This window comes from Desmodus rotundus, chromosome 1, assembly GCF_022682495.2.
Source record: "Desmodus rotundus isolate HL8 chromosome 1, HLdesRot8A.1, whole genome shotgun sequence".
Classification (NCBI taxonomy): Eukaryota; Metazoa; Chordata; class Mammalia; order Chiroptera; family Phyllostomidae; genus Desmodus; species Desmodus rotundus.
The window spans coordinates 5,019,223-5,036,286 of record NC_071387.1 but is presented as its reverse complement, the minus strand read 5'-3'; positions in this window follow the sequence as shown (position 1 = coordinate 5,036,286).

Sequence of the window (17,064 nt, the reverse complement as noted above, 5' to 3'; positions counted from 1 at the left end):
CAGGTTGGCTTGTGTTTTGGAAACGTCATATTTACCAAGAGGAGAAAGGCGTCCCGGGGGTCCTCACTGTTGCCTGAAATGACTTTTACTGCGGTGTCACTTAAACACGTACGGACACAAAGTGAGCTGAGAACCCTTTGTAGCTCTTCCACAACGATAAAAGCAGGACAAATTGACCAATCAAATGCAAAGTCAATTCAAATCGGATTACTTCTATGCTACATATTATGTCTCCTGTTGGAAACCCTGCCATCAGCTACAGTGCAAATATTGCCCAATCACTGTGCCTTTGAGTGTGTGGGACCAAGCAGATTGGCCTTTTAAATCAATGAGAAGAAGGCAGACCACTCAAGAGAAAAATGGGAGAAAATACTTGAATTAAAGTATTTCACCAGAGAATATCCAAATGACCGACAAATGCGTGGAAAGGTTCTCAGCTCTGCGATTCTGCAGGGGAAGCGCAAATTGGGTCCACAGGGAGCCACCACTTCCGATGCCAGGAAAACTGAGGTGAAAACTGGCAATACCGTGTGTTGGGGAGCTTGTGGAGCAACTGGAACTCACGTGCTGTGGAGGGAATGCAAACTGATAGAACCCCCGTGGGAAGCGGTGTCAGCTCTACTCAAAGTGAGCGGCCGGCCCCCTGACCCAGCGCTTTGCTCCCAGGCATGTACACGACAGTGGCAAATCCGTGTGTTCACCAAAGGACGCAACCCGAATTTTCACAGTGGCACTATTCGTCGGAGCCTGGAATGAGACGATCACCCACGCCTTGCCACCGTGGAGTGGACAAACGAGCTATAGACTCTAGGCTGTGGACAACTGGGCAGCTCCAAGGATGGATGATCTACAACTATACACAACAGTACAGACAAAACTCACAAACACCACGTGCTAGAGATCTCATTTATTACAGTAAAGGACAACACCAGGCAAAACCAGTCTGTTAACATTAGAAATCATGACACAGGGCGCCCTCCTGTCGGAAGAGAGTTAGTGATGAGGATTTGGAGGAGGAGGAGACTAATGGACTGGACAGTGGGGAAGTCACTAGAAACAGCACCTTGGTCCTCAAGGCTCTGGATTCAACTGAGAGGCCAGATGTGGGGTGCAGGGAAGGACCCATGGGGGTGCAGGTCAGAGTCCCCTTGTCCCCTTTCTTTATGCACACAGACCACCAGCTAGCAAGGGGTAGCCTAGTGCCTATCACCCACCCTAGCCTGATGGGGCCCAGTGCAACCTCTCCTCTTCCAGCCCCACAACACCGCCTTGTTGTCCTCTGACCAAAGGCTGGGTGCCCTGGCTTGACCCGAAGGAGCTGGATGCCAGGGGTAAGAAAGGAGCTGACCTGCCAGACCAGAGAGCAAGTGCTCCTCTGGGGGAAGAGGCCCTGCTGGCAGTGCTAGGGCGGTGGGCAGGGCACTGGGAAGAAGAGGGCGCTGGGCAGCACAAGGCAGCCACACTGGCCACAAGCTGCTGACCCCAGCCAGCCTCAGGAAAGCTCAGTGCCATAGCCAACTTGGAGGATCCATTGATTTGTGCCTTAATCTTCCTTCCCCTTCTGCTTTGGAGCTGGTAAAGGAGGAGGGTAGCTCCCTGCTCCTGTAAAGTGAATAAATAACCCACATTGCTCAACAAAGGCCAGTCGGGTGAATGCTCAGCCAGGCAGGATGTTGTGTGGATGGCCATGGTGGCCTTCCCCACAGGAAGTTAGTTCACTGACAGCTTCCAGGAAAGTGGGATTCGAATGGTAAGTTCAGAGTTTTCACTGGACAGGCACCCACTGTGGGCCAGGCACTGTGTTCAGGGCTTTGGCACACCTCATTTAATTCTGCCACTTAGAGGCCAAGAACTCAGACATGAGACTGTTGTCAAAGCAAGTTTGACAACATCCACCTTCCAGTTGGAGTGTCTAGTCCCTTTACATTTAATAGAGTTATTGTTGTGGATGAGTTTACATTTACAATCTTGCTATTTTTCCTCTCTCCTCTTCTTCGGTCCTTTGTTCCTCCTTCATTGCCTTCTGTTGGTTAATCAACTATTTTAAAACATTCCATTCTCTGTTTGCTTTTTAGCTATATCTCTTTAGATCACTGGTTGCTCTTGTAGGGGTTACAATATGCATTCTTAAGTTATCACAGTGTACCTTCCAATAAAAACATACCACTTCATGGGTTCTGTAAGAAATTTACAAAAATAGAGTTACATTTCATTCTCTCCTGTCCTTTGTGCTATTGTGGTCATATATTTTACTTTTATATGTGCTATAGAATACACTGTTATTTTTGTTTTAAGGAGTCAATTAATTTTTACAGAAGTTGAGAAAAGGAAAACAGTCTTTTGTGTCTATTCACATATGTACCATTATCAGTGCTATTTTTTTCCTATAAATCTAAATTTCTATCTGGTATCATTTCCCTTAAGTCTAAAGAAGTTTCTTGAGCATTTTTTATAATGCACATTTACTGGCAACAAATTTTCCATTTTATTTGTTCGAGAATGTTTTTAATTTTCTGTTTGGAAAGGCATTCTCACCAACAACATTCTGAATTGAGAGATTTTTTTCCCCACCACTTTTACCAGTGTTGTTCCATTGCCTTCTGACTTGCATTGCTTTCGCAAGAAGTCTGTTGTATTTTGCATCATCGTTTTTCTACATATTATTGCCTCCCCCACACCCAGTTGCTTCCCAGATTATCTCTTTATCTTTGGTTTTCAGCAGCCTGACCATGATGTGCCTAAGTACGCTTTTCTTTGTATTTGTACTGGTTCGGGGTCACTTTACTTCCTTGACTGTTTTTTCAATCAAACTGGGAACATTCTTAGCCATTATTTCATCAGTTTTTTTTTCTGCCCCATTATCTTTCTTTCATCCTCTGTTCCATGTGTGTGAAGACTGTCTAATCCTTTAACTCGGGGTACTCAGGCTACATTCATTTTTTCAATCATTTTTCTCTTTGTGCTTCACAGTGGATAATTTCTATTGATCTGCTTTAAAGTCACTGGTCCTGCTTTACTGTGGCTAATCCCATCCAATGGATGTTTATATGGCTTTTAATCCCATCCAATGAATGACCTTAGGTGGTGTATTTTACAGTTTAGAAATTGATCCAATTTTTAATTAAATTTCCATATCCTTCCCCCCTCCCCCCCCCCCCCCCCCCGTCATGACCCACCAGGAAGATGGGTTGAAGTCCTAATGCCCAGTTCCTCAGAATATGACCTCGTTTGGGAATAAGGTTATTACAGAAGCAATTAGTTCAGATGAGGTCATACTGAAGTAAGGTGGGTCCTTAATCTAATATGACTGGTGGCTTTATAAGAAAAGAAGAGAGTCCTGCCTGGTGTGGCTCAGTGGATTGAGCACTGGCCTGTGAAGCAAAGGGTCGCCGGTTTGATTCCCAGTCAGGGCACGTGCCTGGGTTGCAGGCCAGGTCCCCAGTAGAGGGTGTGGGAGAGGCAACCACACATTGATGTTTCTCTCCCTCTCTTTCTCCTGCCCTTCCCCTTTCTCTCAAAATAAATAAATAAATAATCTTTTTTAAAAAATAAAAATAAAATGCTTTAAAAAAAAAAGGAGAGGAGAGAGACACACAGAGAGAACAACATGTGAAGAGGGGGGCAGAGATTGGAGTGATACACACACGAGCCACAGATTGCCAGACACTGCCAGACACTGGGTAGAGGCAGGGGACAGACTTTTCCTCCACACCCTCAGAAGAAACTAGCCCTGCCAACACCTGGACTTCCAGTCTCTAGAATGGCAGGAGAATAAATTCCTTGTGTACCCCACCCAGCTTGTGGTACTTCGTTCTGGCAGCCCTAGGAAACTAATGTACTCATAAAATTTCCCATGTCTTTTTTCATTATAATTGTCTTTTCCTATAGAGACTTTAACAAATTTTTCATAGTGACTTAAAAGTCTGTCCACTAATTCCAATATCTGGGTTGTCTTTGAACCTGTGTTACTGACTTTTAAAAAATCTTGTCTATGTGTTGCATTTTCCTGTTTCTTTCCTTATCTAGTAATTTTTAATTTTGTGTGGGACATTTTGATGACACAATGTAGAGATTCTGAATTGTGTTATCTTCCTCCGAAGAATTTTGCCTATTATTCTGTTTAATTGTTGGCCACTCACCTTACTCTCGTGGAGGCTTGGTGTTAGACTTTGTTATAGAAGGTTTTTTTGATCCTTACTCCTAAGTCACAGCCTCCCAGAATCTCAATGAAGAACCTGGTATGTTTACCAGACCACTCCAACTTGGTGAGATTTGAACAAGAAAATCTGTCTTCCCCAATGCCAAGCAGCTGCAGAAATCTCTGCTCAGCATTTTCAGCCTTCCAGCTGTGTTTTCCCCTGGGCTTCCTGGAGTCGTGCCCCGTGCCGGCGTTAGCCAAGGATCTGAGGGGAGTCTCTCCCTCTGTGGCTCTTTTCTGGGATTTTCCTCTCTCACTTTCCAGCTGCTCTGGAGGCCCTGAGCTCCAATTTCATACTCGTCAGCCACGAAGGCTTCTGCTTTCTGCTCGAGTTCCATCCCCGTGCACTACCTGAACCAGAGAATGCCTTCAGGGGAAAAGCCAGATGAATGAGTCTCTCATCAGTATGGCTGCTGTGTTTCAAGGGTCACATCCTCTCCAGTTTCTGTCTGCTTTTGGTCACTCTCCAGTAGTTCCAAACAAATTTGTTTTACATGTTCTGTCCAGATTTTATAATTGTTACCAGCAGAAAGGTAATCTGAGATAAGCTACTCCTCCATCACGAGCAAGTCTGCACTCTGTAAAGCGCTGCATTACGCTGCCTAAGTTTTGTAAGTTAGTGCTCTTGTTTGGTCTAGTTTTAGACTTGGCATTGGAAGTGATGTGGTTTAGTGGAAAGCACAGGTCCTTTTGCTGGGGTCTGGAATCAGCCACCCCTGCAGTTGAGCCTTGACCCTGGTCCTTTGCTGTGTGACCTTGAACAAAGTCCTTTGCCTCACTGAGCCTCAGTGGCCTGTCTCGTACAACACGACTGACAATCCTTGTCTTGCGGTATAAGGAACTGCAGTGACCCGAGCAGAAGCCCAGCACCACCCTGTACAAAAGTGCTAGACAAATGGGAGCTGTTGCTAGCGGTGAACTACATGGTTCTGTCCCTAAAAGTAAAGATCCTCAAATGACGCGATGGTCAGCTAGACCTGATGTGGGTGTTCAGTAAGTCCCTGTCCTGCTCGGTTGACACACTCTAAGACACAGGCTGAGGTCTACAAGTTAAGTTTTCACAGACACGTCAGGGTGCATCTGCTGACCTACATCCTCTGGGATGGCCCAAACTATGCCTCCTGGGCAGCCCAGCGTCCCCAGTCAGTGGGCCAATGAGGACTCCTGCCGGCTCAGGTCTGAGACAAATCAGGTCTCGCCTGAATGGGATGGGTTGGGTGGGGTGACACTCACTGAGATCAAACACACATCAGGAGAAATTGATACATGTGGTGTTTACGGAGAGGGTCCCCTCTGACACAGCAGGAGCCACAGACGCAGGAGCCCGAACAGGCACCACCATCCCTGCGGGCTCACTGTCTTCAGGCAGAGCTGTGAGAGCCCAGACTGCATCCTGGCCCAGCTGGGGGCCTGGGGAAAGTCTCTGCCGCTCTCTGGACCACCTTCCACACATCTTCACAGAGACAAAGGACCCTCTGGACATGGAATCAGAAATCGGGAGCCCTGACCTGTAGCCACGGCCCTGTCTCTAACAGGGTACCTCACTAAAAAAAAAAAAATCTCTCTCTGCCTCGGTTTCCCCATCTATAACACAGGGAGCACATGCCCGATACTCCCTTCGGCACTAGCTGTCACGGAGCTCTCAAAAATAACAGTGCTTTTTCTGAAGGCCAGAATAATAAACATATACTGCACCCCAAGATCCACAGCCTTGCACCATGCTGGATAAACTCAACAGTCTAGCGTTATAAGGGCAAGTAGGGGAAATGGAGCCAGCCCCCCTTGGGAAGAAAAATGAGAGCTTTCAAAGAGAGACAAATAACTTGCAATTTAAATGCATAAGAGACCAGGCTGTGCCACCACATATGCAGATAGATGCAAATGATATGCAAATGGACCATAGTAAGCCTGGGTTTGCCAATGTCCTCTGCCAAGCAGCCAGTTATGAGGTTCAGCCAGGTCTGGTCTGTGCCAGAAGCTCACATCTGGGGCCCAGAGGCCTTGGGGTGAATGTTTGATTGCGCCTCCTCCAGGCTTTTCAAAACCCAATGGGCCTCAGCCACCCACTCCAACCCAGGCTCAGAGATTCTCCACAAGGGTGGTACATTCTCTCCCTCCATATCACAAGCTCATGAGGGCAGGGGCTCCTCCTCATTCACCACTGCACCCCCATACCTGGCACAAAGCCTAGCACAAGTAGGCACTGAGGGGCTGAGGGATGAGCGAGCACAGGAAGGCAGGACGGGTACTGAGTTTATTTCCAAGTCCCCCTGGACCCAGGGAAGAGGCTGACCCTCCTAGGGAGCTTTCAGGTGTGAGACATTCAGCATCAGTATCTTGTTCCCAAGGAAGATGGAAGGACTGACGTCTTCGAGTGACTTGCCTACTTCATTAATCAGGAAGGTTCCACTTGGTTGACACAATAACATCCTCATCCCTCTCTTTTGTTCGCCACCCTTTCTGGGGTGGGCCGGAGCCTGACCTGGAGGCAGTACACAGTAGGTATTGGTCGATGAGTGAATGGATGGGTGCATGAGTGAGCAGATGAATGAGGTTTCAGCTGGCTTTCTAGAATTTCCCATAAGCCATAGCCCATTCCGTCTATGGCACACCCTTAGGTTCCGCTACCGATCTTTGTCTATTTGTTGTAGCAATGATGAACTCCTTTTGGTTGTCTGTAAGCTTTAGGGACTGCAACAGACACTTTCTGCCACACTATGCTCCCTGTCCCCTCTCTGACAGTCTTGACTCACACCGCCCAGGGGGCCACCTCTAGCAGGTGCTTTTCTGCCTCGGGGCTTTCCCCAAGGAGTGCTGAAGCCACCGACTTTGCTCAGGAGTGTGGGGGGTCAAGGTCTCTGGAACACCCTTCTGCTGCGGAGGACCAGAGCCAGTGGAGAACTGTGCTCTCCTCCTGTCTTCTGGAAGACAGTTCTGGGAGGTACTCTGTATACTTCTAGAGTTCTCTGTGGAATCTGGCCCTCCCTCACCCCCAGCATGGAAGAAGAACCCCATTGCTCTTCCTCCCTCCTCTCCTGCTTCCTGCAGTCACCCCAGGATCTGAACTCAGGTCCTGCTTTTAAGCACCCCATAAAAGGGCAGCTCTTAAAGCCTGCTAGCGCAGGGCTGCGCATCTCTGCGCATCTCGGGAATACAATCTGTTTTCTGCAAAGGCAGAAAATAGATTGAGAAAGGCTGGTCTTCACGGCCACAGTGGACCACTTCGGTGGTAAGCCTGTCCCACACCACTTACCGCTAGAAGTGGTCCTCATTCGTGCGCGAAGCACTCTGGGCCTTCTGCTCTATGCATGACACAGCAGACCAGAGCCCACCCTCGTGCTGGCACAGCCTAGTGGCATTTGTGACAAGGGTGTGCGTGGGCCACTGGAAGGTTCTCTTCAAACCCCCAGAACTACCTTGTTCCCCATGGGCATAACTGTGTCATTTACAGATGGAGAAACCAGACGTCTCATAAGCGGTGCAGCTGGGCCTAAACCCACAGCATCTGACCCAGAGCCTGTGGAGATGCTGGCCTGTCCTGGAGCTGGCCCAATCGGTGGTGGCCGTGGGCAGTGAGTGTAGGGGATTCTGCTGAGGAGTCACCTGGCTCCCATCCTAGGCCAGGGCTGTCCAATGGCAATAAGACGCGAGCCACAAATGCAAGCCACACAGGTAATTTTAAATTTTCTGGTGGCTTCATTAAAACAAAGTTAAAAAACAAAAACCAAAAACCACCTGGTGGAATTCATTCTAATCATGTTTGTATTTAATCTAACATAGCCAAAATATTATCATTTGACATGTCACAAACACTTAAAATTATTAATGAGATATTTACTTTTTCATACCAAGAGTTTGCAATCTGGTGTGTATTTTACACTTAAGACACATCTGGATTCAGACCAGCCCCATCTCAAGCGCTTGTTCAGTAATGACACATGGCTAGTGGCTGCCGCACAGGACAGGGCAGCCCTAACTGCACCTCCTCGGCCCCTACCCCTATGTGACCTTGGTCAAGTTCTCTTCCCAGTGATCAGAGGGAACCTACCTTGTAAACTCACTGTCACCACGACCTTCATTTCATCCTGGGGCTGGGGCAGGCAAAGTTGCGGGGGGTGGGGGAGTGCGGGCGGTGGGGGGCGACCATAGCTCTGGGGGGACTTGCACCCAGTTCCCCTTGGGAAAGACCTTTCTTTCCCAAACTTGGGCCCTGGAACCCCACCCACCGTGAGGGGGAGGGGCCAGGGAGGAGTCAGTGACCAGGACACTTCCAGTGTCTGCTCCCTCTTTCCCCCTCCCCGCAGTGCTACTCTAGGGAGAGCTAATTAGAACCCATTTTAACTCAAATGCCCCACCACCTCCCTATTAAAATGCTGGAGGATGGTTCTGGTTCTGCTCCTCCAGGGCAGGGGGCGTGCGCCACAGGGGAGGAAGGGCACTGTTGGGTTTAGGGACCCGGCAGTACCAGCTGCTTCAATTTGGTAAACTCCACATCGGAGCCAGGCCTGTGGGAGTGCGGGTTCTCTGGGCCACGCGTCAGGCACATCCATCTCCCCCGTGTTTACACCGTTGTCACTGTGAGGATGCTGGAGATATAAAGAGGAAGGAAAGCAGCCGGCCTCGCCTCCGGGGAGGGCAAGTCTGCCAGCACGGACTCAGAGGGCCGCCTGGGCGGGGTGCGGCTGGAGGGCAGGATTCCCGGCGGGGCTGGATGGACATCAGCCCGTACCCACCCCAGGTAGGCTGGGTCCCGCCCAGGATGGGTCCCGACTGTTCTCTGGGGCTCCTGCTCCAGGCAGCAGGGTGGCCAGAGGAGCCCTGACTGGCTATGTTGTGCCTCTTGGCAAAATCGCCTCTTAGATGGAAACAGGGCCCTTCGATTCCATGTACTGTGTATTCTACAGCCTCTGAGGACGCTCGGCTGCAGAGAACGGGAGATGCAAGAGACATTGGACACAGACACAAAACACAGGCCCGCCATTTCCAGCAGCACCGTGAGCTCCGCGCAGCAGAAAACCCTGCTGCTACAAAATCCTACTTGAAAATGGTGGCTAATATATAACAAACATCCTTTTAAATGCACGGCTGAGCTTGCAGGAAAGGAGGGGAACTCTCCAGGGATAAAAACAAAGAAGGAGCTGAAAGCCAGAGCTGGAATCGGGAGGGCTGGTGCTGGTGCTGTGCTGGGCGGGCATGGGCTGGGCGACTGGGGGTCTCAGCAGCCTGGGGATCAGATTTTACAGCCCCTACGGGGAGCAGAAATAAGGCTTTGGGCTCCACAAAGCCAAGAATTATAAATGAGACCCATCTCCAAGTCACAGTCTCCAGAGTTATATTTTCAGTGAAAAGGTGGAGGAAGGGTACAAAACAAGCAAACACACACCCCAGTTGCTGCTCAGACGGAGCTCCAGGAAGCTCATCTGCACGGCTTGGGTGGAGGGTGGGACAACCCAGGGCTGCGCTGAGAATTGGTAGCCAAGGACTCAGCCCCAAGGAGTTTGGGGTTTAAATTTACACTACCCTGCTTGCTGGGGTGCCCTGCAAAGCCTGGCAGCGAGAACTTAACACAACAAGGGGTCCCTGGCTGGGAAAGCCCTGGGGCACCAGGCAAGAACAAATGCAAACACTCCCTAGGGGCCATGACCTTGCCCCAGGTGCCCAGGCTTCGCATGGACAAAGGTCCCTGCAGGTGAGCTCACAAGGGAAAAACTACAAAACAAAAGGAGTCAGAAAGAAGAGTCGGGGACAAAACCAACAGCAGGATTGGGTGTCCCCCCCCCATCTCTCTCTGTCCCCAGCAGAGAGAGACCACGACCTGGCTGTGCTCAAAATGATAGCCAAGTTTGGGGACTATCAGAAAGAATTAAATTTATTGAAAAAAGAACAGCCAGGGTTTCTGGTTAGAGACAACAGATTAGACACAGGTTATTTATCCCTGCTCCCTCCTGAAACTCCTTCAAAATGGCAGAAATTTTTTAAATACTACAATGGCAAAGAAACGGGGATCCTATAGAAGTTGGGAAGCAGGCCAGTGAGTGGAAACCGATTTCGTGGGTGCAAAAAATCGAGTCGTCAGCTGGCAGTAAGGAAAGTCTGGAACAAACAGAACCCCCAAAGGCTCAGGATTTGAATAGCAGGTACTTCTGACAGCAGAGGGGAGGAAAGCAGATTGAATTACAGTTTAACGAGCATTGAGGAACCAAGATCTCATCCCCTAAGGTGGCTGCCTCAATCTGACCCCAACAGAAGACACAGGATTTGTGCCCCGGAGCGGGTAAAAACCAGGCCTGCACGGGGAAGGGCAGATCCAGCTGGGGGCAGGGACATCTCACGAAAACCAGCAACTGAATGAAGCTGAATGAATACTGATGCTCCCAACTGGCAACGAGACTCCATATGAACCTCCAGGCAGGAGACAGAATGGTGATTCTCTGTGGATGGGAAAAGTCCAGAAGGAAAGATCTAAAGGCAGTGACATCAGAAGTTTCCCATTGAAAGCGTGCAGCCAGGTCCCCTCCAGTGGGGTCCTTGGTGGGTGGGCAGATCTGAGCGCTGAGAAGCCCCTGTGTGCAGAAGTCACGGATCGCCAGGCACACGTAGGAAGCTTCTAACTCAAGACAAACAATAACAAATAGATAAAAAAACCACTTGGCGGGAACACCAACAATGATGATAAGGAGAAGAAAACACCAAAAAAAAATATCATCCAAGACACGAGATAGAGCACAGATTGAACAAGCACAGAACGTTATTAAAAAGGAACACTCCGAGAACAAAAAAATTGTCGCTTGGACAGCACAAATTAAAAGTTTAGAGGAGGGGGTGGAAGATAGGATTGCAGATGAAAAAATATCCCAGAAAGCAGAGCAAAAGGACGAACAAAACACAGGAGAGAGACCACGTGGACATTCGAGAATCAATCCGGGAGGGTTAACATCCAACTAAAGGGAGTCCCAGAAAGAACAGAGAAAATAGAAGGGGCATGTGTAAATCATTAAGTAGGTTCTTCACGTAAATTCGTCTGAATTAAATGTATAAGTTTCCAGACCGAAAGTGCCCACCGAGCCCTGACTGGTGTGGCTCAGTAGGTTGGACAGCACCCCACACACCGAAAGGTCGCTGATTCAATTCCCATTCGGGGTGCATGCAGATGTTTCTCTCACACATTGATGTTTCTCTCCCCCTCTCTCTCCCTCCCTTCCACTCTGTCTAAAAAATCAATTAATTAATTTTTTTTAAGTGCCCACCAAGTATCCAACCAAAGGGATGAAAATATTTGCACACTCAGACACATCAATGTGAAATTTCAGGTCACTGAGAACAAATGAAAAGTCATACAAGCTCCCAGATGCGCGCACACACACACACACACACACACACCAGGTTCTTAAATTCTGTTTCATTATTAATTCTACTACGTGACAAAGCATGGAGAATCAGAATGCCACCAGACTTCCCAACGGCTCCACTGAAGTTAGACCGCAATGGAGCAAATGCCTTCAAAATCCCAAGGAAAAGACACTTCAAACTTAGAATTCTGCATCCAGCCATTACAGACAAACTAAAGACGGCCGAAGTAAATAGAAAGATCAGGAGGCTCACGGAGCAGAAGACCCCGGGAGAGTCTCCAGAACAACTCAGAGTCTTACACAATGTCCTGTAATCTCGGGCGCACTGCCCTTTGCCACACTCCATCACCGGAAGCAAACTGCGGGTCCCGCCCACACTTACAGGACAGCACAAATGTCCTACGGTTTGATGGGACTTGGGGGCGGGGGAGGGACATCTCAGAGTCTGTCCACCACAGCAGTCAGCAAACTCAACAATCAGGAGGCGACATTCAAATAAGGCCACCCTCTAAGAGATCTTTTAAATAAACGCGCTGAAGCTCCTCAAAGAGATAGGAAGAGGCGTAGTAAGAAACACGGTATCAAACAAGCAGATGTGACTTCAGAGCAAATGGGAATGAAAGGATAGCCACGGACGCCACAGACCAGGAGATGGGCCGACCTCCCAGAGAGACGCCCAGAGGGAGCAGGGTGACCAAGGCCGGCACTGCACAATTCAGGTAGGAGGCAATGCAGAAAAAGTGGTGGAAAACAGGCAAGAGAGGTTCGGGGAAACAGAAAATAACGTTAGAAGGTCACGCGTACGTTTAATAGAAATTTCCAGAAGTGTGGTGTAGAAGGAACACCAAGAGAGCGATATTCAAAGAGACCACAGCTGAGTGTTCTCAAGAAGTGAAAGAGGCAGGAGTTCTCAGAAGAAAGAAGCCCAACAAATGCTGTGCTCAACACATAAAAATAAAGATTCTTCGCTCAGCAAATAGAAACCATGCCACTAATAATTTGTTTTGATCACATTTTTAAATACTATTTTTGATGTATTATGTTAAATAAAACATATTATTAAAATTAATTTCACCTATTTCTTTTTACTTTATAATGTGGTCACTAGAAAATTTAAAATAATACACGTGACTAACATTATATTTCTCTTGGACAGCGCTGCTTTAGACATGGTCACAAAAATAGATTTCTAGGGATCAATATTAAAAATTCAAGGACAACCAGTTAAACAGAAGTACAGCTATAGTTTCCAAACTATCAAAGAAAAAAGGGAACAAATACATCTATAAATTTAACAGATAACAGAACAGGAGAAGTAATTTTCAAAGGTAGGGTAAATAGACCAACAAAATGAAATGGTAGAAGTAAGTCTAAATATATCAGTAATCATCGTAAATGTCAATGAATTTCTCTTGTTTCTGAAAAGACAGAGTATGCCCTACTGGATCAGAATAAGCAAAACAAAATACAGTATCAGCTGGTTAGGAAAACACTCTAAAGCAAAAGAAAAGGGAAAGGCTGAAAATAAAACAATGAAAAACTATGTACTAGGTACATGCTAACCTAGAGAAAGCTGATATAGTAATATTAATATCAAACAAGATACAGGTAAGGCCAAGAAATATTCAGAGAGCTAAAGGGGGACATATAGGATGATTAAAGTAATAAGCCACCAAAAAGATGCAACAATTAAAAGCTTTTTGTACCTAACTACATAGCTTTGAAATAAGGAAAGCAGAAGCTAGAAAAATGACTTCAAACAATTGAGAAACCCACAGAGAAATGGGGGGTTTTAATACTTCCCAGAGTGAAGACATAGAGCAGAGAACATTTGAACAAGCTATGGAAGATGTGAATGACAGAAGTAACAAGTCTGGCGGGGCGAGCCTGTGGGGAAGCCCACGTGAACCTATGCACCTACACCAACAAAGGATGCACAGGTTTGGGCTCAATTGTGCCTCCAATTCCTTTGGTGAAGCCCTAACCCTCAATACCGCAACACGGGATGAGTTTGGAGAGACAGCCTTTGAAGAGGTGATGAAGATAAAACAGGGCCCTTGCCATGGGCCCTGATCCACCCGGACTGGTGTCCCCTACGCAGAGGCAGTTTGGGCGCAGAGACACCAGGGAGGCCACGCACAGGGGGGGAGGTCTGTGAGCCCTCGGCAGGAAGTGCTGACACCCTGATCCTGCCCTCTTCCCTCTAGACCTGTGAGGAAATTCATTTTTGTCCTTGGAGCCACCTAGTCTATGATATTTTCTTTTAAAAAATTATTTATTTTATTTATTTATTTTCAGAGAGAGGGGAAGGAAGGGACAAAGAGCAGGAGACAAATATCAGTCAGTTGCCTCTCACACTTGCCTGTTTCCCAACCAGGGACCTGGCCTGTGTCCTGACCAGGAACTGAACCAGTGACCGTTCCCTTGCGGGATGATGCTCCACCAAGCGAGCCGCGCTGCTCCTGGCTGTGGCGTTTTCTTATGGCAGCCCTAGCAGACTAACGGAACATGTGATTGTCAAGCCTACATGAACATTTATAAAAACTGACCTTGTCTTGGGTCATACAACAAAGTTTGGGGTGCATATAAAGCAGACTACATTCTCTACCCACAACGCAGCAAGAATCAGAAATCAACTACAACAACAAAGGCAGATTAGAAAGAACAACTATATCTTTGAAAACTAAATGGACCACTCCTAACTATCTCAAGTTCAGGAAATGGTTGTAGGAACATTTCTTTCCTCCTAATGTTTCCTTCTGTTAGGAGGGAACCCAATTAGTGTGAAACTCCCAGCCTCTCTCTGCCCAGGGAGGAAGGGCGGCTTCCCTGATTGGTCAAGGTGGGGAAAATAAAATTGGCTTGCTTGACTTACCAACTCCTTTTCTCTTCTTGGAAGTGAGCTGCCTACAGGCTATGGTCGTTCCCTGTCCCCCGCCCACCACCCACAGCATCACAGTACTACAGGTGAAAGCTGCCAAATCCCCATTTTCAGTGTTAAGAAACCCATTTAGCTGTCACATCTACCCTCATCCTCCAATCTTATCTTTATTAGTTAAAAAAAAAAAAAAAGATGATTCTTCTCCCCACCACCCTCTCACCCTTTGTCTTACCTCAGTTCAGAATCCAGGAGAGAACAGGGAAATTATTTACGGAGCCCCCTCCAAGACATCAAGAGACGTCCCCGTGGGAATCAGGAAATACATGGCACTGAGGAAAAAGAGAGAAATACAAAATAACATTTGTAGAATGGAACAAAAAAGACATTTATAGACAAAGATATAGTCTTAAGTGCATCTACTCTAAAACAGGAACTACTTAAACATACACGAGTAGAGCTTTCAACTAACTAAATAAGCTTTTAAAAAAAACAGTAAAAAGATGTCAACAATAAAGATAAGAGCATAAACAAAAAGAAAATCGACAATCCCCAAAACGATCAACGAAGCCAAAAGCGGGTTCTTAGAAAAGACAGTAAAATAGACGAACGTTTAGCGTTTAATCAAGGCACAGAAGACCGAAGGCACAAATATTTAGTGAGAGGAGGGTCAAACTATGGATACAGTATAAGTTTTAAGAATGATAATGCTATGAGCAACTTTATGCTACTATATATGAAAATACATAAAATAATTTCTAGAAAAACATAGGTTTAAAGTCTACTCAAGAAGAGAACTAAATAAATCCATGACCATTAAAGAAAATAAATCAGTATTTTAAAAAATCACCTCTCACCCTGACCAGCGTGGCTCAGTGGGCTGGGCATTGTCCGGCAAGAGAAAAGTCGATTTCAGTTTGATTCCCGGCACAAAGAAATGGAAGCCTCGAGAAATAATGTAGGGTCGCCCGGTGTCTCGCGGAGCCCTAGGACTTCCCTTACAATTATGCCCTTCAAAATCCCACAACTGTCTGCTGCTCAAAGGCCACCATAGGGTCCCTCCTGCCAGTTTGTCCTATTTAGGTCTTTCCTTCTTTTTAAAAAATAATTTTTAAAAAGATTTTATTCACTTACTTTTAGAGAGGGGAAGGAAGGGAGAAAGAGTGAGAGAAACATCGATGTGAGAGGGAAACATCAATCAGTTGCCTCTCTCATACCCCCAACTAAGGACCTGGCCCGCGACCCAGGCATGCAGGTGCCCTGACTGGGAATCGAACTGCTGACCTTTTGGTTTGCAAGTCAGTGCTCAATCCACTGAGCCACCTCAGCCAGGGTGGGTCCTTCCTTCTTTGTGCCACATCCCCACCTCCAATCCTGGGGTGTGAGCTTCTGCTCCTGCCTGCTGCTCTGCTCTAGGGTGGCCCAAGGACCTCAGACCTCTGAGCCAGCCACCCAGTCCCCATCCCCCCAGTGCCCTGGGGGCATACAGAACAGGAATGTCAGCCCACTGCTGGCTCAGCCCCTGCCTGAGACACAGCAGGCCCTGCTCAGGACAGGCTGATGCGGCTTCATCCCCCAGCCCGTGCCAACATAGTAGCTGCCACACAGTGCTCCCCCCAGGAGGAAGTTTTTCCTGGTAGGAGGGACCTCAGCAACCTGCTCGCTTTTCAAATGAGAAGTACAAAGGAAAAGCCTTATGCTGCCAGAGTGGTAACCAGGCTGCCACCGCCCTAGAACTTCTCTTCCGGGAGAGTCTGGCATGCGTGGTCCATTTTAGCTCTCAGAGTGGAAAGACTCAACAGGACAGAGAGTGGACAAGACCCGAGGGCCCATCCAGAGTCCCTAGAACTGGCCTCCCCAGCAGATGCTCTCCCGTGGTTTTCTAACGCCCTGGTGCCACGAATTTCCAGCCCAATGATGGCAGGGGCGAAGTCACAGTCAGTAAACCAGGAGCCGGTTGAATATGCGCAGTAAAGACATTTTCAGTCAATGACAACTATTTAATTAGGGCTTAGTTAATTAATTAATGCTCACAGAGCATTTGCGATGCTTGGGTGAATGGCCCGCTGAAAGAGACAAGCAGCATTATTCTGATAGCAGTGGTATTTGAGGGCACTGGTGTTCGTAGATGTGATCCCACAAGATTAGATTAGCTGACAGTGTGTGTGAAAATGAATGCCCTTGTGTGACCTCGCCTCCCTCCACGGCCCTTCTTCCTCTCCTCCTCCTCCACCTCCTCCTCTTCCTTCTTCTCTAAGTTTTTATATTCTACATAGTGTTTTATTATAATATACATCCATTCAACTGGTTATATGCGTTATTGTCATTTCTGGGTTTTGCCTGTCCAAATGGTATGTTTTAAAACTACATTCCAAGCAAGAGTCACGCACTGCATATTTCTTTATATTGTTTTTATCTAGAACAGCCCTTTACCTTTATTTTCACTTTCATGAAGCTAAGCTGCTTGCAGCGGGTGGGACAGCTGTCTCGAAGAATGGCCCAAATTCTGAATTTGTCTATTTTTTCCCTTCAAGGCATTGCTTCAACCTTTTCCTTCGTCTCGGGCTTTCGTGTGAGCTAGAAGGTAGGCCAAACGTCTTGCTGAGGTTCAGGTCCCCTATTTTTGGCAGGGAGGCTCT